The sequence below is a fragment of the Acipenser ruthenus genome, chromosome 5 (assembly GCF_902713425.1).
Source record: "Acipenser ruthenus chromosome 5, fAciRut3.2 maternal haplotype, whole genome shotgun sequence".
Taxonomy (NCBI): Eukaryota; Metazoa; Chordata; class Actinopteri; order Acipenseriformes; family Acipenseridae; genus Acipenser; species Acipenser ruthenus.
The window spans coordinates 48,116,671-48,138,684 of NC_081193.1; the positions used below are offsets into that span (position 1 = coordinate 48,116,671).

Sequence of the window (22,014 nt, forward strand, 5' to 3'; positions counted from 1 at the left end):
GCTCTAGTGCTCGTGGTGAAAATACAGTACTTTATGCAAACAAAGTGCAGTGTTGTCCAGGTTTGTGCTGGCCTTTAGCGACAGCTCCTGGATAGTGTTTATCTGTCTAAATAATCACAAACAGTATTATTTTGACACGACAATAAACAAAACAAAACACTCACGATTTTCTCCACACAAAACACAGGTCCTTCCAGGTCGTTCTCTAACCAAAACAAAGGAACAGATTGCGTCGCTCTGTCCCCTACTTATACTGTCACTCATGACCCCTTGGTAAACGATTGCATCCGCTCCTCCAATCCGCGGCTGCCACATAATTTCCCTTCCGGGTCGATGAGTTAATGCCCCTTTTCTAAATGACCGAAATCTTTTAAACCCTAGGAATGAAGTGTCAGGCCAAGCAGTCCCGGGTGCTCTGTTCCTGTTACTTAGCGCCCTCACAGGTCGGAAGGGAGATTTACCACCAAGAATCATTGTCTTTCTGTTACAGTCCCCTATTTACTTCTGGCTGTTAAAGAAATGTTAGCATTTTAAAGTGTCCAGATTAGGCCGTGCATGCAACTAGCTGCCAAATAGTGATCTCTACATACACACTAAGGCTGCATTCGCACATACATTTCTGTCTGCAATATCCACAATGCTTTACATTTTCCAACTTGTAAAATAAATGACTTGTGTATTGATCACCGTTTTATTTTTAGAATATATAACACAATGAATCGTGGTGTTGCTAACATTGATAGTTTGTAACCTGATGAAGACACTGATGTGTCAATAAAGATTGGTTTTAATTGGCCGTGTAGTTCACTTTATTGAACTGTCAAAATTTAAAGGCTCTACAGGATTGTGCTGCCAGACCGGTTTCTGTTACTGGAGACAAGTGGATACTACAACCAGCTGTATCAGAGAAAATCATATTTAATATTCTATTCCTTTGTGGTAAGCACCTCGTCACATTAAACATTTTGTGCACGAATGACTTTTATTATGTGGTTCATGTGAATACCTGCAAGCAATAGTAGGTTACACAGTAACAACCGGAACAATAGGTCTGTAATTAGTATTGAATTGTACTCTTTTTTTGCCTATCACATCATTCTTTTAACCTGAATCTTACACTATTCTGTAAACAATGTTAGCCCCCTTAATTGTGTTATATGTGCATGCTCCAGTCAGAGCAGTCTTCAACACAGTATCTCACAATCTCATTCAGCTGGATTTGGCACAAGGATGTTGCCTTACCATTTCCTGGCAGCACTTTCACAAACATATCATTAAATTCCCAGGAAACTGGCTTTCTGTAAATAGCAGCCAGCTTGTCTCTGCAAACTCAATCTATAAACGCTTTTCCCCTCCTTTGATCAGTTAACCTGGCCTATGCAGATACGGGATCCTGCTGGGCCACTTTAATAGGCAAAAGTGTTCTATTTGGACTTTAGCTTGGAAGGTTCTATTACATACATTCAAAACTGCCTCTACAGCAATGTCTCAACTGATTTATTGTACGTGGCTGTATCTGGTTACTATATGCTGTTTACAGAACCAACACAGTATTTGAATTTCTAGTACCTGTCTGCCAACAACGCAACAGGCTTGCTCATTGTTCTACAGCTGCAAATAAAGATTTATAAATCCACTGCTTCTTCAACCTTTAAACTGCACTGTGGAACACATATGGCAAAATTACTTGACGTACATAAATTGTGTTTTGTTCTCTGGAATTTCTGCATAATGCAGCAGTATACTCAGGTCTAAGTATAAACATTTTCCAACAGCAATAGTCAAAAACTTAGGCCTATTTAAAAAAAAAATAATAATAATAAAAAAGATGTCCCATGGTTATACTATGCATTTAACATACTTTACCATGGTTTGCCATGTTTTTGAATATGCTTTTCTGAACATTACAATGTTTATATATGCTTTACCAAGCTTTCACGATGCTTTATTACACACTGCTAAATTTTACAATGGTAAACTGTTATAAGGGTACTGAACTATAACTTGCACCTTTCATAACCTGATGCCCAGATGAGCATGTTTCAGATGAGGAGGAAGCATGTGTCCCTGCACTTAAAACTACACTGAAAAACAGACAGACAAGACTGTCAATAAGGACTTGAGTCATGAATTTCCAAAAAATACACACAGCACTAGTTCATGTTATAATGTTAGTCTTGAGGCAGCAGACAAATACACACATTCCTGCTGATGATAACCAGCATCTGTTTGGCGTCTGGAAGTCCTTGCACCATATCATTTCAGTAACATACCATTGACATTACAAAGTATGCCACATATTGCTACACACCTCCACCAACTGTGCAGTATATGCCTTCACCTTTTCCCAAACACAAATGCTAAGAGAAACTGCATGTTCTGACAGATCCCGCCGAATAATTGTTTTAACTAATCCAGTACAAGGGGTTTTTGTTTACATACAGTGGGCTATGTTTAATGATCTCAACTGTGGTATATCTTTATACCGCTGAATACAAAAAAACTGCTCTAACACAGTATTTTTATTGGATTTAGTGATGCCCTAAATCACCCATGGGTATCACATGTGGAATAAATGTCAGTCCAAAAATGTTTAAAGTGTGTCTGTATTAGATCTCTTCTGATCAATAAAATAGACCATGTTATCCGGTAATCACATATCTGCTTTAAGATCACAATCTTTTGGCTCACAAAATGCAACATTAGGCTTTACTATAGCCAATTTCATAGCAAATTTCCTAAAGTTAAGAACTTTCTTAACCAGAGTGGGTGGTTTTTGTGAACAAAACAAAGCACCCAAGGGGCATAATGTAAAGGGGACTGAAAGAATGGTTTGTAATCATGAAGTACATATGTGATAAAAGAGTAGTGGCTGTAAAGTGGATGAACTTAAATGAGTTGTTTTGTTACCAGTTTCTTAAATATACCAGAAGGATAAAATGAATGCAGTCCCAAAAGACTACATTTTTAATATTCAAAATGACCTGGCAGCCATAATGGGTAACAATATTATGATTCAAAACAAGGTTCTGTCTATTGGCAAATTCAATCCGAGAGGCCTATCTAGCGTTTGCCTAGTGAATGATATGATACTGATGTGCTCAACCAGGCAAGTGACTCCCGGCAGTCTTAGCAAGCTAGAAAGCAAAGATGTTTGTTAAAGCATTTGTGTAATATTCAAGTATTGCTGGTTTAGTATACTATTGTGGGTGTTCTAGTGTTGTTTCTGCTGGGATCATAATTAATACGGCTTAACAACTACTCCAGGAAAAACTGACATTTTCAACATAAATCTGAATTTCTTAAGTGATTGGAAAAATGGTCAACAAGCATGGTAAATAATGATCTGACAAATAGTAGTGGTTATGATTTCCATTACACGAGAGTAGATATTAAAACTTCATGCTGATTTGAACTCGGCTCTCGCCAAGATAAGCACCAACTAAGACGTAGCTTTACAGTAAACTAATGTGATCCATATGCGTCTCCATCCATTTACGTTTCCTTCCATATGATGATGTAGATATCCTTCTGTCTGGTGTTAATGGCTGAAGTGTAATGCTGGCTCCAGGGATCAGCTTATTTTGCCTCCCTGGCGCATCAGCACACACAACGGCTGCGATGCTGGCTCCGGGGATCAACCAAAGTGCGGCCTCCCCAGCGCATCAGCATGACAACCGTCTGGATTGAGCTAAGTAGGGTACATCTCTGGGGTTTTCAAGTGGGCACCTTCCATCCTCAGTGTTTCGTCGACTAGCCCACGACACCTCAAGAGGGCTCGACGGTGATTCTGGCGTCCCAGCATCACCCCCCTCCGTCCCCCACTCAACTCAGCCCAGCTTACTTACCTGTCCCCAGCCAGAATCTTTCCGTCTCAACCACAGCCAGTTGCTGCTCCTCTCTGCTGCTTCAGATAAGTTCTTCACTGTGCGACGCAACTCTTGGCCACTGAATCCGACGTCTCTGAGAAACCGGGTTGTAGAGTGTGCCACAAATCCTCGACAACCCACTTCCACTGGGTAAACCCGAACTCTCCATCCTCGCTGTTCCGCTTCAGTGGCTAGTTGAGCATACCGCAGTTTCTTCCTCTCATACGCCTCATCTACAGCGTCCTCCCATGGCACTGTTAACTCTACCAGGTGAACAAGGCGTGCTGATCCAGACCACAAGACAATATCTGGTCGAAGGTTAGTGGTGGCAATCTCAGGTGGAAAAATAAGCCGTTGACCAACATCTGCCAGCATATTCCAGTCTCTAGCAGCTTCCAGTTGTCCTGGGCGAGGATTGGTTTTAACACCTTTTCTTGGTGGTTGCTCTCCTGGGCGGAGGAATGTTGTCTTTTGTGTGTAATGTTTTGATGGAACAGGTGGCAACTTATTGGTCATGTTACGCTTGTCTTCCAATGCTAAGGCCAAACATCGCAGCACCTGGTCATGGCGCCAAGTAAACCGTCCTTGGCTAAGATAATAGTGAACACACATAATAGTATATTAAACAGCCAATAAATTTGATATTCTGAAAACGTAGGAGGTAAAGGAATCCCTTTAAGCCGAGTTGTTAACATTAATGTGTCCATTTGAAATGGCTGAAGTGTGATTGTTTTGAGATACTTGAAGAATGCATTTCTCCCACAAAAAAATCCACCTAGACTAGACAATGTGTTGCATGCCAATATAATTAAACTTTTTTTGACCACAGAGATTTTTCACTTTTAATTTTAAATAATAATCACAAATCAAACTGAAAAATGTATATGCAGGATTGGCCAGCTTTAAATCAAATGCAATTCAACACTAAATATTTCACAGACATTAATTAGCACCAATCTTTAACTACCAAGGTAACATTAACTAGCCCAATCGGCTAACTGGAAGCTTTGAAACCAACCATGTACCTGTTCTTTTCCTTGCCCAGGTATACTTTAAAACTCTTAATAATATAGTCACATGCACAGCACAAATCTAACTTGGCTGCAACGTCTTTAAATTTTAATATGACTGATTTCATCAAACTACCCACTCCGACTTACACCCTTAACGTTTTACGCCCAAGGGAAGTGTAGTAATAGGAATACTAAGTATTTATTTAATATCCCTTTTCACTCTGGGAGAAAAACACTTAATACTATAATAGTCAATGAAAACATGTCCTAATGAACAACTGTATACTTTATATTCAGTGATGCAACATGCATTTTATTTTTGTCAAGCTAGTACAGTAGTGGTTGATAATGTAACACATTTATAGGGATAAATATTGCAGTTTACTTGAAAAGAAATTTTATTAAAATCTATATTCAAAGAGAATTTGCTCAAGTGCAGAGTTTGTTCCACATTTTTAAAGTGAAATAAAAAACTGCTTATGTTTCATAGCTGGACATAAAAAGGCTATGAATGTTATACTCGTACACACACCAATGTTCAAATTCTGAAACAAATGCCATTTTTTTTTTGATTTTGAAAAAAAGAGGTAAACTTAAGCAAAAGCTTACTAAATCTAAGTATTGTCTCTACTTTCTGTCATGAAATGACCAGACACTCAGATAAATGACCATCAAAATGTTTTATTTTTACTGAATGGCATCCATAATCAAACTTCAGAGAAACACAAAGAATTCAGCTACGAACATAATTTGAAAGCAATATTTTTGTTGTTGTTGTTGTTGTTGTTGTTTTTTAATTTGCAGTGTTTGTCAGCTGCAATTGAAAATTATATAAAACAGAACATACAGTGGTTATATTAGGTCAGAAGTCATTGACTCATTTGGACTGCATTGTTTATATAAAGTTATAATTATATATGATTAATTAAATCATGAGTGCAGGTCACAAAGCTTTTTTCCCACTGTTTTAGAGGGTTAGAAGTTTATCCTTGATGGTTCTAAGAAAAATGTTTCTAAACAATCTTTAAAGTTTTAGAAAGTTTTGAAAGTCTATAAAACCCTAAATGGTATAGATAAAGTTAACCAAATACACTACTTCAAATTCAGCACAGAGAACAAGAGGGCATAACTGGAAGGTGCGTAGAAGTTTAGAAAAGAAGGTAGGATACACTTTTTTACAGAGTTATAAATGCATGGAATAACCTACGAGGTAACGCAATAGGATCTAAAACACTGGGAACATTGAAAAAAAAATGATAGATTCTGTCCTATTATATTAGATCTCCCCAGTAAGGGTGAATGGTTTGCTAACAAGGGATGTGCCTTGATCGACTAACACCCTAGTTCCATTCTCAAACTTTTATTATGTTCTTAGGTAAATAGGGACCTGTGTCACAAACCTTTATATAGAGCACTGTATAAATATAAATAATCATAAGTACATCAGAAAAAAGCCAAGCTAAACAAATATTTTAACTGAGAACCAAACATTTGCCTAAAGTTTAGTTTTACTGCAAAGCATTCTACAGACTAGAAGCAAGGTAAGATGGCGATAAACCATCTTGTACTTATACAGCCTGATGTGATAGGAGGATTTGGTACCAGTGTGGACACATTTATTGGTCACCATTGATTACATTGTTGGAAGAACATTAAAAACATTATAATACATTTTGATAGTAACACACAAAACCCAGAATTGTAATGACTCGAGTCAATGACTCGACTCGAGTCAGACTCGAGTCGCAATTTTTGATGACTCGACTTGACTCGAGTCAATGCTCAAATGAAAGTTTCCATCTGACTCGAGTCATTGTCTTTGTGATAAAATACATTTTAAAAAATCAAAACGCGCACAACGGCAGCCCCCCTCTACAAACAGTCATCTTGTAGCATAAACAGAACAGGCTCGTGCAGTGAATGTCAAGACCGTTGCTAAGGAAACACTTTTCTAGCCTATAGCACCATTCTATGATCAAAACGCCATAAGCAGCAAGCCGAAATCAAGCATAATATGAGGTGGGAAGAAGATATCGGTGTAAAACTGTATATTCGACAATATGGAAAGCATCACACTGAAAGTACCTGCGGTGGTGGTTTTCCCTTTCAAAGATTACACTATTGACCGGGAGAAGAACAAGCAGGCTGCATCTTGTCTACACTGTAAAGCAAAAATATGCGAAAAACTTGGAACATCGTCTAACTTCACCCGACATTTGAAGACTAAGCACCCTGACCGGTAAGTAATTTTACTCTTAAGTTAATATTAACATAACAGTATAAAAAAATGTGTCTGTATAATGCATATCTGCCAAGTCTCCCGTTTTGAACAGTTTTTTGGAGCAGTCAGGGAGAGAATATTTAGGACCAAGGTATAGTAATTATTAATAGTACATAGATTCAGAGCACAATGGACATACAGTACATTACCGCACCGCTGTAATGCCCTTCATGATATACTATAACAAACCTGTATCCCAACTACAGCACGTGGTGTGTTAGCTCGTACAGGTCGCGGCAAATCAACACACACACACACACACACATAGATATTAAAATATGGAACCGGCTTAAATTAACATTGAAACAAAACTGAAACGTGGCTGATGTGCTTTTAAATGTTTAATTACTGTTTCGTTTTTCTTTTCTATTTAGATTTCAGTGTTACAAAGCAAGAGACACTGCTACAGCTGGACAGTCCTCAATAACCTCCTTCATGCAGTCACCCAAGCCAGGAGCCTTGGGAGGTAATACTTCTACATACTACTCACCAAAAAGTGCACAGGCTCAGGCCATTCATGAATCAATCATGATGGACCTGGTTGTTGGTGAGAGCTTGCCACTGAGAATTGTGGAGTCACAAGGATTTTTGAACTTCATGCAGACGGTTGACCCTCGGTACAAGCCTTTGTGCAGACAGAGCATGAAAAAGAAGATCACTCACCAGGCAAGTAGCCTGAAGCAAGAAATAACTGAGAAACTTGCAAAATGTGAGTCTGTCAACGCTACAGTGGATTTGTGGTCAGACAGAAGGATTTCCTTGGTGTAACGGCACATATCATTGAAGATGATGGTGAGGATATTAAATTGTCAACATACACTCTGGCATGTGAACGTTTTATGGGAAGACACACAGGAGACCAGATTGCATTGTCTTTTGATAGAATAATTTGAGGGCTACAGAATCAAGAACAAACTTGACTTTATCATTAGCGATAATGCTGCAAATATTAAGAAGGCATTCACAACATCTTTCCCAGATGCTGATGAGGGCACCACAGAGTGGACAGAAGATGACATGGAATCATCCATAGATGCAGCTGCTGATCTTGACAATAACAGTATTTGGGAGTCCCTAGAAGATGTGGACCAGCAGGAGTTAGACTCTTTGCTCCTCAACACAACACGACTGTGTCGTCTTTCTTGTTTTGCCCACACACTTCAGCTGTGTGTCGGTGACGGGCTCAAACAGTGTAAAGGTATAGGAAAATGCATGGCTCTGAGTTTACTTTAAATTGCTCATTTATAAATATGCAAATACAAATATATAAATGCTTGTAGCAGTAAAAGGCATAGGGATTTTGTGTTTTGAATTGTAATAACTTTTAATAATTGAAGATAATGTTATTTATTTCCCAATTCTTAGGTGTCAGATCTGCTATGTCTAAGGCTACCCGAGTTACAGTGCTTCTTCACTCCAGCACTGTCTTCAAAGAGGCTTTTGAGAAAAACTTTGGCGAAGGCAGATGTATTCCATCCCCTAATACCACTCGATGAAATTCAGTTTTACGGCAAATGCAATCCATTGTATCACTGGACCATCAACAGCTCCCTGACACATGTAAAGATGCAGGCCATGTAGAGACTGTGCTGTTGGTACGTGAATGGGCCCAGCTCAAAGAGCTTGTTGAGGTGCTGCTACCATTTGCTGAGGCAACCAACCTGACACAAGGTGAGGAAGTACCAACAATAAGTTTAGTGATACCCACTGTTCTTGCCCAGGGTAGACATTTACAAAACTGTATTTGACACTTATCACTGAGCTTCAATCCTCTATCCGGAAGCGCTACCTTGGAATTTTCAAAAGTGTTGGAATGACTGAGGAAGGAGTGGTTGACTTCAATAACATCCATCCTTTTGGTGAGGCAGTGTATGCTGTGGCTGCAGTACTGGACCCTGCCTTCTCTTTACAATGGCTTGTTGACGTAAATGTTGAAGATGAGAAGAAAGAGGTCATTCGTCTTAAAGTGAAAGGTGAGAATTTTCTGTACTTGTTTTGTTTTTTTAACAAAATTAACTAAGCTAACTGTGTACCAATTCCAATCCAATTACCTTTCCCCTATCTTGTTTAACTTGAATAACAACATGACTCTGATTGCTGAATTAGCCCGCAGCTCTAATTAAAGTGTCTTGTTTATTTATCTACCTATTTACTCTTATTTTTGCTCACTGGCAAACCACTGTACTAATACTATATTGTACATTATTCATTTAGCTATCCCAGGCTATTTCTATTATTAAAATACAATTACATGTACAGCATTACAATACATAAAATAGGCAAGTACCATTAATTATTTATTTCAAGCGACAATTTATATCAATATCAAAGAAAACTAATTGTGTTCTTAATGTTGTTTATTTCCAATAATATAGAACTTGTGATGATGGAGGCTGAGTCTGTGAGTGGTAGGAATACTTTTGCTTCAAGCACAAGTGAAGAAGATGAAGATGAGCCACCTCACAAGTACACCAAACTCTTCTCCTCTTACAAGAAATGACGTCCCAATAATGCTAACAAAACAGCTGCCTCCCAACTCATAAGATATCTGGAACTGACAGAACAGGCAGAAGACATCCCTGAACTTTTGGGTCTCTCATAAATCAAAGCTCAACATCTTGTATCCTCTTGCAAAGAAGGTTTTAGCAGTCCCAGCATCCAGTGCACCAGTGGAGCGTGTTTTTAGTCGGGGGGGGACTGCTGATGAGACCCCATCGCTCTCGTCTTGGTGTCAAATTATTGTCAGAATTGGTGATGCTTAAGTGCAATTACAAACCTCAGACAGCAGTCTGATACTTTCTTGTACATAAGAAAAATTAATGATGGGGTAGAGGGAGGGGTAAAGAGAAACAAGTAGGGTGGGAGGGGGATAATGGGGCTGGGGGTAGGAAAAAGGAGAGTGAAAGCTCCTCAGGAAGTTTGAGAGAAAAATGAAAGCATGTATTCTATATTAATTACATGTACATTAAACCCTAGTTTATTTATTTTTCTCTTGGCCTACATTCTATATTATTATTTCATGTCTCCATATCAAATTAAATCCCACCTAAAATTTTCTTTCATGTGGCACTTGAAACAACTATAGGGTAATGTCACTTGAGAAGAAGTGAGAAAATATTTAGATATGTTCTTTGTTTAATTTATGTTATCATTCATTACTGCACATCCAACCTAATTGAGCACAGATATTTTTATATATATAGATTGCTGATTTCCTGTGAAGCTGTCTGGAACTGTCGGAACTAATGACTCGAAGTGACTCGAGCCAGATAGGTGACTCAACTTGACTCGACTTGGCAAATTCAGTGACTCGACTCGACTCAAGCTTGGCATGTCACTGACTCGACTCGACTCGAGTCCCAATTTTAGTGACTTGGTTACACCTCTGACAAAACCTCCTGACAGGTTTTTCTACAGCAGAAGCACAAAGTGGCTAATCCCCACCTCACTGTCTCAGACTCTTTTGATATCACATATGAAGATACCTAAACAGTTTTAGGAAGAATCATAAAATATTAGCTCTTAACTGTCATTATTTTAAGTGTTATGGGCTGAAAAGGTGCCATGTTTGAGAGGTCAGATGTTTCAAAGTAATCAAGTTATCTTCTAGATACTCGCTGCACACACAGAACTGCTCTTCTGGATTAATAATGTGTCAACATGTACCTATTGTTAATGTAATAGAGCCAACTGTAGAAACAAAGTGTAATGACACCAATAGAAATGTCATATTGTAATTGTGTGAACTCCTGAACCACTGTAGTTATCACCTTCTCTGTAGTTTCTCCAGGCTATCTAACAACAACTTATGCCTGGTTTCCACCGTCGGCTGTGGCCAGTCACGGCCATAAAAGAGGTGTTTCCACTGCTGGCCACAACAGCCCTGGCTAGGCATGATGACAAAGGAACTATGTCATCATGTAGCAGGGAGGCGTGTGCTTGGATAGGAAGTCGACGGGAACAGAAAAAACATTTAACCCTTTACAATGGCTGCTGTCGAACAAAATTGTGGTGGCATGTGGGGAAAATAAGGAGACAAAATTTTGTTGTCCGTATGGGCTGACTCGGAAATACAAAAACAATTAATGGGCACTGTGCAGAATATGAAAAAAAAAACACAACAGTGCCAGGACTACAGAAAAATTAAAGACAGCAACAATTGGAGCGGGAACAGACCATTTATTTTTGGTTTTATGAACAAATGGACAGTGTGTTAGGGTCCTGGCCTGTGAATGAGCTGCAAGGTCTTTTGAATAGTACCTGTGTGGAGAACGCCACGATGGAACAGCACTCTACAGGTAGGGTTTTACATATTATTTTAAAAAAAAAATAATAATTTACGTAAAGCTTTAGTAAACCAGAAGCTTATAGAAGCTGTTTTTTCTTTCTTGTAGATAAAGCATGTATGTGACGTTTTTGTAGATAAATACATATAAGCTTTACTGTTCTCTCTGAAAGCAGGAAACTGTGTCTGCTAACAGTAATCGTGCTTTGGTAAACAATCAGAGCACTACAGTGATTCTAGAGTAAAATGTGTCTTGGGGGTTGTTACAGGTTTACAGGAGAGATCATTATTCTTTTTTGCCCAGGCTAAACGCAACAGTGACAAAACCTAGCTGTTTGTTTTGTCTGCCCCCTTTTAGAATATTTTATTTGCATTGAGCTGAAGTTAAGAATGTTTGTTTCTGGCATAGATAAAACACGAATGTTACCTGCTTGGAAATCCTGCATGATTAAAGATAAGTTCCTTGCTAGTGGTGCTAGATTTATGTATTGTTTTTAACATGGGAGCCATCAGATTCACTTTCTATCTGTCCTCTTTTTGGTTCAGAAAATTGGGTCTTGAGAATGCTGTCTACAATCGTGTACAGCATTAAAATAAAAATAGCGACAAAACTTTTTTTCAATTGCAGCATCCATGGCTCGGGCAGTTTTTTTTTTTTCCTGAACTTCTACTACTGCGTTTTAAAGAAAACAGTAGCACAATACATTCCCATAATCCCCCGGTAACCTGATGATGCAGGACAAGAACTTCCGAATTTGGCCACATTAGGAAAAAACACAGAAACACGTGCACCAGCCTCAGCCTGCAGTGGAAACGAGGCATAAGACTATACGGTATATTCAATGTCAGTGTCACAGGGTAATTGGTTACTGAGTTATGATCCTGGTCAACAGTGTGGAGTAGTGGTTAGGACTCTGGACTCTTGACCGGAGGGTCGTGGGTTCAGTCCCAGGTGGGGGACACTGCTGCTGTAACCTTGAGCAAGGTACTTTACCTAGATTGCTCCAGTAAAAACCCAACTGTATAAATGGGTAGTTGTATGTAAAAATAATGTGATATCTTGTAACAATTGTAAGTCGCCCTGGATAAGGGCGTCTGTTAAGAAATAAATAATAATAATAAAATGGATGCCAAAAATAGCATTCTTCAGCACCTGTGCCTTTAATATGTCTAGAGGAAAAAGTGTGAATTGTAAATGTATCCTTCTACCTATATATATATATATATATATATATATATATATATATATATATATAGCCCACTTTAACCTTAAAAAAATGGCACTGTTTTTGTACACTAACCTTTTAGAAATAATCAATTTAGTAAAGTTTACTTGCAACTAGACAGCAAATAATTGGTAGAATAGCAAACTGTGGTCACCATGTAAATTATATTAAGGTAAACTAGGTACAGTATCCGCAGTATTGTATACAGTTTGCAAAATTGTATTTGTATCCACCTCTTGAGGAGGCTGGTCCCGATGGCAATAAAGAATGGTCTTTCTAGAGCCCCTTTCACACTGGCTCTTCTACCCAGGTCTGAACCCGGGTTCTGGCTCAACCAGGTCGCAATCCCACGTAGAGTGAAACCATGTACCTGGGTCATACCCAGTGACCCACCTCAGGATGTGGGTTGACGCGCTTTGACCCGGGTTGAGCGAGACAAAATGCATGACGGCCAACGAAATAACAAACAACCACGCCTGCGTGAAGGTTTTACTTCCGCAAGGAATGTTTTTGTTTATTCTGTTTAGCCATATTGTTGTTACTTGAGACACACCATGAGCCAGATTGCAGCAGGGATGAAGAAACATTTGGTCTAATCAACATTTGGGCCGATGGTTCAATCCAGAAAAGCTTGGATGGAAGCGTCTGTAACAAGCTGCTACCGGGATATTGATACGTATTGTTTACTTCCGTCTGTCACCCAGGTCAACCCTGCTTTATCGAAGCAGTGTGAAATCGCATAGCCGAGCCGCATGATACCGAGTCCGGAACCAGGTCGGTTCTGACCCGGCTACAGCATGCCAATGTGAAAGGGGCTTAGGAGAGTTTGAATCAGCCATTTTATTTTTTTCTAATATTTAAAAAATAATAATAATAATCACATGACAACCATGTAAACATCACATGATAAATATGCTGTGAACTGGTTAAGGTAAACTGCTTTCCCCCTATGGTTGCGTGAATCTCTTTTAGTATGTTAATCAATTGAAGACCTACAGACTAAGGTGAGACTTATTTTTGGTTGGATAACCTATAATAAGTCTAATCAGTTGTGAGCAATTGCTGGAACTTTATTATTTTATTATATTACTTAAATAAAATGGCTGACCAACTGTACTAGATGGACCATGATGTATTGCCATAGGGTTCAGTCTTCTCAAAAGATAGACACAAATACAATTTTACCAAACTGTATACATACTGTACATAGTTCAGCTGAATATAATTTACATGTACAAGCAGTTTGTGGTTTCATAAATTATTTTCTGTCTAGATGTATATAAACCAAATTAAATTGATTAATGCTAACAATTGAGTGGGCAAAAACAGTGTTTTAGGTAAAAATGCTGAGATTCTTCCTAAAACACTTCTAGCTTTGAAATTGTTTAATTAGGCCATCATAAACAAAAAGGGACACTGGATGCAACAACTGGCAACACATTACAAGGAAAACTTTCAAATATTCATAGTTCAATCATACTGAATGCAGTACTACATACCGGCCTCCTGTAAGTTACAAACAGGGAGCAATCAAGACAAGATAAAGGGTTAATTAGGTAGGCAGGAGGATGGGAATATTACCCCTGAAACCTGAGCGCAAAAGAAAACACTGTAAAATACCAGACAATAATGCAAAACACTGCCGGCTTTAATATGTTGCAGGCCTATGTTACGGTAATTCTGTCAAATTCGTTTTCTGTCCTTATATGGATTTATTCACCTTTTCAATAAACAACAAATTTACTCTTTTCGTTGAGACATGATAATTTGTGTTTACATTCAAAAACTGTTAAAATAATTTCAGAACAACCATCAAAATATCAGCACATTGAGGCGCAAAGCAAAGGTTTGGGATATTGATGTCCTCTTCACTACCGAGCAAGTCCATGTCTGTTCACCGACCACAACTGTTTAATCTTTTAAATTATACATTTTAAAAGAAAAAAATAAATAAATAAAAAATAAATAAAAGCTACCAAAATGAATAATATAATTAAATTATATTTACCACCTATTCAGAATAGCCAAAGTGTAAATATTATTATAAAACATAAACAGTGTAACACTGGAGGCATTGACAGGTCAGTCTGTTGTGTTGTCACAGTGCACGACCCAAGTCAAACATTCGGCCCAAACTCAAATCCAAACAACATGTGTTCTCTAATTCGGCACGTGTAGAGAAAAAAAAAACTAAAAAAACCTCTTCCTTTTTCAGTAACATAGCCATTGTTTTGGTTTATATTAGTAATCCAGTACTATCCTGAACCGATTTTTTATTCCGCATGAAATAGCCCTGCTAAAGTTAATACAAATAGGCTCGTCTTGTTTTGATTGTCTTCCAAAGAAAGACTTAAGCAAAGGCAAGCTCTGACTAGACAGTACAGCACAGACAGTACGTGAACAGTAAAAAGCTAGCAAAGCACAGGACGTACAAGCGGATTTAAAGAAGCATAAACGTTTAAAAGCAAGTATGTATCTATAGAGCTCAGAGAAACAAAAAAGAAACACCTACCAGTACTGGTTACATGTCGTTTGTATGTACTTTTCCTTCGGTTACGTAGAGCTCATAGATCCCAATGTTTAAGTCCTTAAATTGTAATGGTTTTCACAATCCAAAGAAAGTTCCCTTAGTTATACTGTGCATAAATCTTCTACATGGAGTCTTCTTTTTTTCAAAGATCGAATCGTTTTACTCCGCTAGAAAGAAGCTCAAATTGCAAAGTTTGTATTACAGCACACAATGACTACTTTTGTGTGGGGGGACAAGAACTTTCCAACTTTTTTCGTACCAAAAAAGGTACGCGCGCGCATGCTTTGAAAAACTTGCCTAGGAATCCGAAACTAGTTTTTGACCTCGTTCACTGTGTTTCCGGTAATTACAATGTGTACATTTTGATAATAAATCGCCCAAGACAGGGAGCGTATAGGTTTAAAGAGAAAAGTGTGATCCGTCCCTTATGACATCAGAACTGTGGAATTCCAGGAATGTAGAGCTAATGAAGGCTGAGACGTCGGTGCTTCCTTAATGGTTTACGATGGAGAAAAACACACCCAGGAAAGCAAATCCACCAGACCAAAGCATTATTTTTTTTCAGGGAAAAAGTAGCTCTCAGTTGCTAAACCAGCCCCCCCACCCCCCTCCTTGCTCATAAAGGAGTTTATATATTTTTTCTTAAGTTCTTGGTGAGATTAAAAAAATAATAATTACACCATGGGTAATGAATATGTTTAAGTTAAAATACTAAACAAATTAAGCTCAACTTCAGATCCTAATCTTTTTAGCATTTGTCATTACAATGGATTACTATGGCATTTATATTTAATCTATATTATGAGTCATGTAGCCCCTCTTATTAGAAAGGTAATGTGTCAAACCTGAATATCATGACAAATATTATCAAGACAACATAGCACCCATCTATGGGGGGTGGGGTGAGGGGGATGCCACAGCTCCTAATGTCCAGATCTCACCCTGGTGGGACACCACATGAAGCCCTTGACTGACATTGCTGTACAAGGTGTCAGTAATGTACACTGGCTACTTGATTGCAGGTTTTTGAAGATAAACGGCCCAGAATAGCTCCAGTGATATTCCATTATCTTGTAGGCTATGTGCCCAGGCTTGCCTGATGTTGTAACAGTGTCAAGTAGGCAAGGTTGCTCACACAGATGATGACTCGTATTTATTCTTTGGTAGGACAGTGTGTGTGTATAGAGACATTAGTCTACACCTTCCAACAAGTACTGGGCAAGGGCATGCATAATTAAAATTCTATAAAATAGAAAAGTAGCTTTAAATACATATTTACTGTCCTCTCACCATTATGAGTGATCCTTATTGCAATTACTCAGCTGTTGGGTTTTTGTTGTTGTTTTTGTTTTTGATAAGTAGCTTTGACTATGAGTTCAAGAACTGCACCTCGGGTCTAGCTGTCTTCTGTAGACGTATGTAATGTAGGCTAAATCCACACTGTGTTACACGTATGGCAACTAGAACTGACGAGCAGTTCCTGAGCTCAAGCGAAATCACCCTAACCACACCACTTCAGAAACGATTGCATTTGTACTTGTAGTGTGTTACATATATTGCCTGCCACTCAGTTATGATTTCATTTAAATACAACTCTGTATTAACTGCTACAACCTGGTACCTTTGCATGGTCTGATTACAGTTAGGCAATTGGAGTGAGTTTGAACAACATGTAAAGTAACTTGAGGCACATAAACCTTTAATCATAATGCTCTACTTAAAATATATACATATCGCAAATTAAATTATAACAAACAAGCAAAGATTCAACACAAGAAAGTGCAAGTCTAAACTGATTAAAGGCCTGGCTAGTTATGAAACAGTACAATAGCTCCATCTGCTGGTTACACCAAGTAATTAGTTTAACAAAAAAAGAAAGAGTAGGCTTTTCACAAAGCTGTGAATACAAAACATCTATAGAGCCTGTCACAGTTAACTTGAGATGGTGGACAGTCACTTTGAACTTCCTCTCCTAACAAAGTGAACTTTTTAACACACTAATTAATTCATTCACTAACGCTAAGGAGCAAATACAATTTAAGTTTGTCTAAGAAAATGCATTTTAAGAATGAATCAATGCAGCAAACAAAACAAGTGTGGAGTCATTTGTATTTTGATTAGATTACCATATTATCGACAATTAATAAAATAATAGTAGCAATTCAACAATGCAATGTTTTCTCTGTGTATATACATGCATTCCATTAGAAGATGTAGGTATATGGGGCCTGTGTCCCAATACTTGTTGGAGGGCAGTGTATACAAATTAAATATATATTCAATGTACAGTATATTGTAGAAGCATCTTTTTGTAATCAATCTAATTTTATTATCAAATGGTGTTCGTCTTTCACATACATGGTGGACGGTCACTTACATTTTCCTCTGCTATGAACAGCAAGAGGAAACGTTTTGTAATTATTATTATTATTATTATTATTATTATTATTTACTTTCGTCTCTCTTTGCAGTAGTACTGCACTATTTAAATGTACCTGTGCTGGCCCTGTGGGCACAAAGTGAATAAAATAAACTAAACCTGGCAACAATCCCTTTTCTTTAACAACTGCTCACAAGAGCTAAGAAATTTGATTTCAAACCTGAGGTATGACACAGGCCTGGTTTTTGGGATGGAACTGCGTAACAGTCTCGCATTTTGATTGGTCCATGTCTGTCACATGAATATGTCGTCACACGAGTGGGAATGCTTGAAGGCATGTTTAACATTGCAGAGAGGAGACACACTCTTTTAATTCTGATGTGAAATTTTGGGAAAATCAATGGGGTGGAAAATGTTTCTTGAGTCATGGTACTAATCGTTCTGCAGGTGTTGCAATTTTCTTAAACCCTAACTTTGAGGGAGCTGTGGTAGAGTCATGGGCATATGTTGAGGGTCGTTGTATTATTTTAGTTCTGAAATTGGACGATTTCTATTTTATTATTATTATTATGTATGGCTTTAACAATTTGTCTCTTAACAATACTTTTTTAAACAATACTTCCAACGGTTTAATTGAATTTCTTTCCAGTTTTCCCAATGCTTATTTGGTTATTGGAGGTGACTTTAATGAGCCACCTAATAATACCATTGACCAGTTTCCTTCTCGAGCAATAATATTTTAGATATGTGCTGTAATTTTAATCTTACAGATGCATGGAGATTCTGTAGTGAGAAGTGTATCTCCTTTACTTGGTCAAACCGGTCTGGTTTAGCAAAATCCAGAACTGATCTTTGGTTAGTGTCTAACAATTCAATTGCATACACTGATAAAGTGTTGATTTCCCCCTCCCCACTTACTGATCATCATGCTATTATAATATAGTTTAATAACCAGTCAAAGGGTGATCATACACTTAATCCAGGTTATTGGAAATTAAACTATTCTCTGCTTGAATCATGCTATTATAATATAGTTTAATAACCAGTCAAAGGGTGATCATAAACTTAATCCAGGTTATTGGAAATTAAACTATTCTCTGCTTGATAATGAAGAATTATCTAAACAAATTATAGATATGATTCTGGTTCTTAATGCTGATACTTCTCTCTCTCTCCCCCTAACAGATGGGAACAGTTTAAATTTAATACTGCACTTATAGGGTCAATTGCAACAAACTGAAAGGAGCGTACTAACTGGGGATGATCCCGTGGTTAGTACGCAGCTCCATACTAAACTAGTATGATCTATGATACTTTTACTGCATTTAATCCTGTACTTTAGAGTACTGTAATCTGTCAAGTGTTATTTAATCTATAGTATTTTGTATTTAATTATATCCTGATGTAACTATCACTGACACTGTTATCTGCTCTGTTATTGAATCGTATTTTGTCATACTCGTACTTGCTAGAACCAAAGTCATTGTATTTATCTTGCTCTTAATTGTATTATTACTTGTACAGTGATTCTTGAAATGTATTTCTGGATAAGGGTGACTGCTAAGAAATAAATAATAATAATAGTATGCAAGTTAAATACCAATTGCAACGAACTTGGCCGCTGAAGTTGGTCCCCAGCTGCGTACTAAAAAAGGTCTCAATTGCAACGAACCCCAAAATAACTGCTACTGCCCTCTATAGGATACTAAGTACGGGACTAACTTAGTCTAACTCTTGCTATGGACAAAGAATTTTAGTATCGTACTGTGGCAGAGTGGTTGCAGTACTGACGTCATGGACCAGGAAGAAGCAATACAAAACAAAGGCAAAGATAGGTAGGGGAAACGAGACGCGTTTGCGCTCGGGTTTTAATAATAAATCAAACAATAAAACAAAACACTTTATACCAAACAAAAGGGCTTGATGGCCAAAAATACATAAACAAACAAATACCGAGTGGTACAGCGGTAGCAGTTGCTTCGGATGTATGATCTCGTTCCAAACCGTCCTCCCGTCTCTAACTCAAAAGAAATATCTCTCCCTATTAGCCTGGAGCTGGTTCTTTTAAGCTGTGGCTGGAGCCTTAATTAATTATCAATAAAACAATTACCTTATTGAGGCTCCAGCCACATTCACACAGGTTTTTAAATTAATAAACAAAACGAACAATAAAAACACGGCTTTCCCATCGTCATATACAAATATAATAATAATAATAATACAAAATATACAAATAATAATACAGGGACGAGGTGTACCCCATCACACGTACTAAGTGGAATAGAGGAAGACATGTGAAAGTACCAGAATGTACTGGCAGTTTATTTTTGCTGAAATAATAATGTGTGCATATAAAATACACACACACACATATATATGTCGTCACTGTATTTGAAGCATCTGCTGTCTGTATGGATATTGTAATAGTAAAATAAAATTACATTACGACTACAATACTGTTAACTACTAATAATGAAGGAAGGTGTCGGCAGCATTACAGTCATGTATGTAGAGCCTGTAGTATGGAATAGTAGGTTTCACATTTGAGAGACGTATTTTTTTTATTTTTTTTGCGGGGGGGGGGGGGGGGGGCAGCAAGTCTTTTCATTCCCTTTTATTTCAGGGGACTCGACACTGGTGATACTTCTTCGGAATACCACCCCTTCCCTGTTTTGTACTTGTTGTGGTCCAATGAGAACGGTGTTGAAACAGCCCGTGTGTGTTGAGTGTCAAAAACCAGCTTTGCTAGTTTATTTCATGGCATTGCACTTGGTTGACTATTTTATAGACAGTCCATGTGCCCTGATATGGAGTATTTTACCATGCATATATATATATTATATATATATATATATATATATATCTTAAATAAAATTATATATATATATATATATTACGTGCACACATATAAATATATGTTAGAGACGACTTAACATTTATGAATAAATGTCGGCCTATTTGTAACATTGTAAAAATGATTATTAGCTCATAATATCGTAAAATACATACATTACTGTTACAAATATTTCAAATGTTCTCATTCAGAGCCATCCCACCTTGTGTTGTGTCTGGCTCCCTGTAAAAGGATGAAGCGATTCTGATAATGAATGAATGAATGATTTAGAACCCCCTTCAGTTCCTGTTTGGTAACAACAACAATGCTTGATCCTTAGTACCGTACTAAAGCTGGGGATCAGCTAGTCTCCAACTTTGTTCCGCTTGTTTCTTCGATACAATTGGTAATAACTTAGTACGCAGCTGGGGATGATCCCGAGATAGTACCGTACTAGCTAGTATGCAACTTAGTACGCAGCTCCGTACGCAGCTCCGTACTAACTCTGCAAGTTCGTTGCAATTGACCCATAGCTATTAAATGAAGTAAACATTTAACTAATCTTTCTAAACAAAGAGAACCTGTACTTTGAAAATAAATAATTTAGCACAACTAACCTCCCCTAATGAGAACGATAAAGTTAGCTTCTCTGCAGTGTGAACTGGATGATTTGTGTATGAAAAAAGTAAAGGGAGCCTTTATTTGTGCAAGAGTAAAGTGGTAGGAATATGGTGGAAAAAATTCATCACATTCTTTCAGTTTAGAGAAAAGAAATGCCAAAAAGAAATCAATAAGAGCCTGTGGCAATGTGTCCCGCCCCTGTGTGCATTTCTGTGTTACATGTTGCGTGTGGTGTGTTAATGTTGCTGTATAGATATTGCTGCACGGGATATAAATGGGTGTGTGTAGCACAAGTTATTTAAAATGTATAATTGTATTTAGGCACAGGGATTACACTTATCTGTGAGCACGGGATTGCACAAATTAGTTCATGTGCTGGGTTTCAAGTGAATAATTAATTAGTAATTGAATCGCGGCACAACTGTATATATAGATGCACGTTTCACTCACTCTGAGTTGTGTGTTCAGGGCGAAGGAACAGGAGAGAGTGAGGAGAGAAAAATCAATAATAATAATAATAATAATAAGCAATTGCTACGTGATGCTGGAGGACCAGCGCGGTACGTGTTTGTTTTGTGTTTGTCCCTGTTTGTTAGTGTCTGTTCATTTTGTTTGTCTATTTATTTTGCCCGCAAGTGCCGTATTCTGTTTTTGTTCAGCATTTTATTTTCTGTGTATCATTAAACGCACTGAGCGCCACAGCGTCTCAGTTTCACTGACCAGAGTACTGCCTGTCTAGCGCCAGGCCGGGATGGGCTACAGGTTGAGTTTTTTTTATTAAATTCTGGGATCATATTAAAGAGATGTTTTTTGCAGCAACAAAGGAAGCTCTAGACTTAGGTATTCTCCCTCCCTCAATGAGACAAGGTCTTATTACCTTAATTCCTAAATCTGGCAAGGACTCCATGTTGTTGGATAACTGGAGACCAATAACCCTCCTCAACTAAGACAATAAAATTATTGCATTGGCATTTGC

The 22,014-nt window shown here is 37.8% G+C and overlaps 1 protein-coding gene across 2 annotated transcripts in view; it reads right to left on the reverse strand.

Moving 5' to 3' along the window:
- The window catches only part of LOC117403271 (tyrosine-protein phosphatase non-receptor type 14-like), a 125,314-nt gene extending 109,599 nt beyond the window's left edge, over positions 1 to 15,715 (reverse strand). For both annotated transcript variants that reach the window (XM_059024294.1, XM_034005299.3), the window contains exon 1: positions 15,187 to 15,715. The gene's annotated coding sequence lies outside the window, so the exon portion shown is untranslated. The remainder of the gene's footprint in view (positions 1 to 15,186) is intronic.
- Positions 15,716 to 22,014: the final 6,299 nt, after the last annotated feature.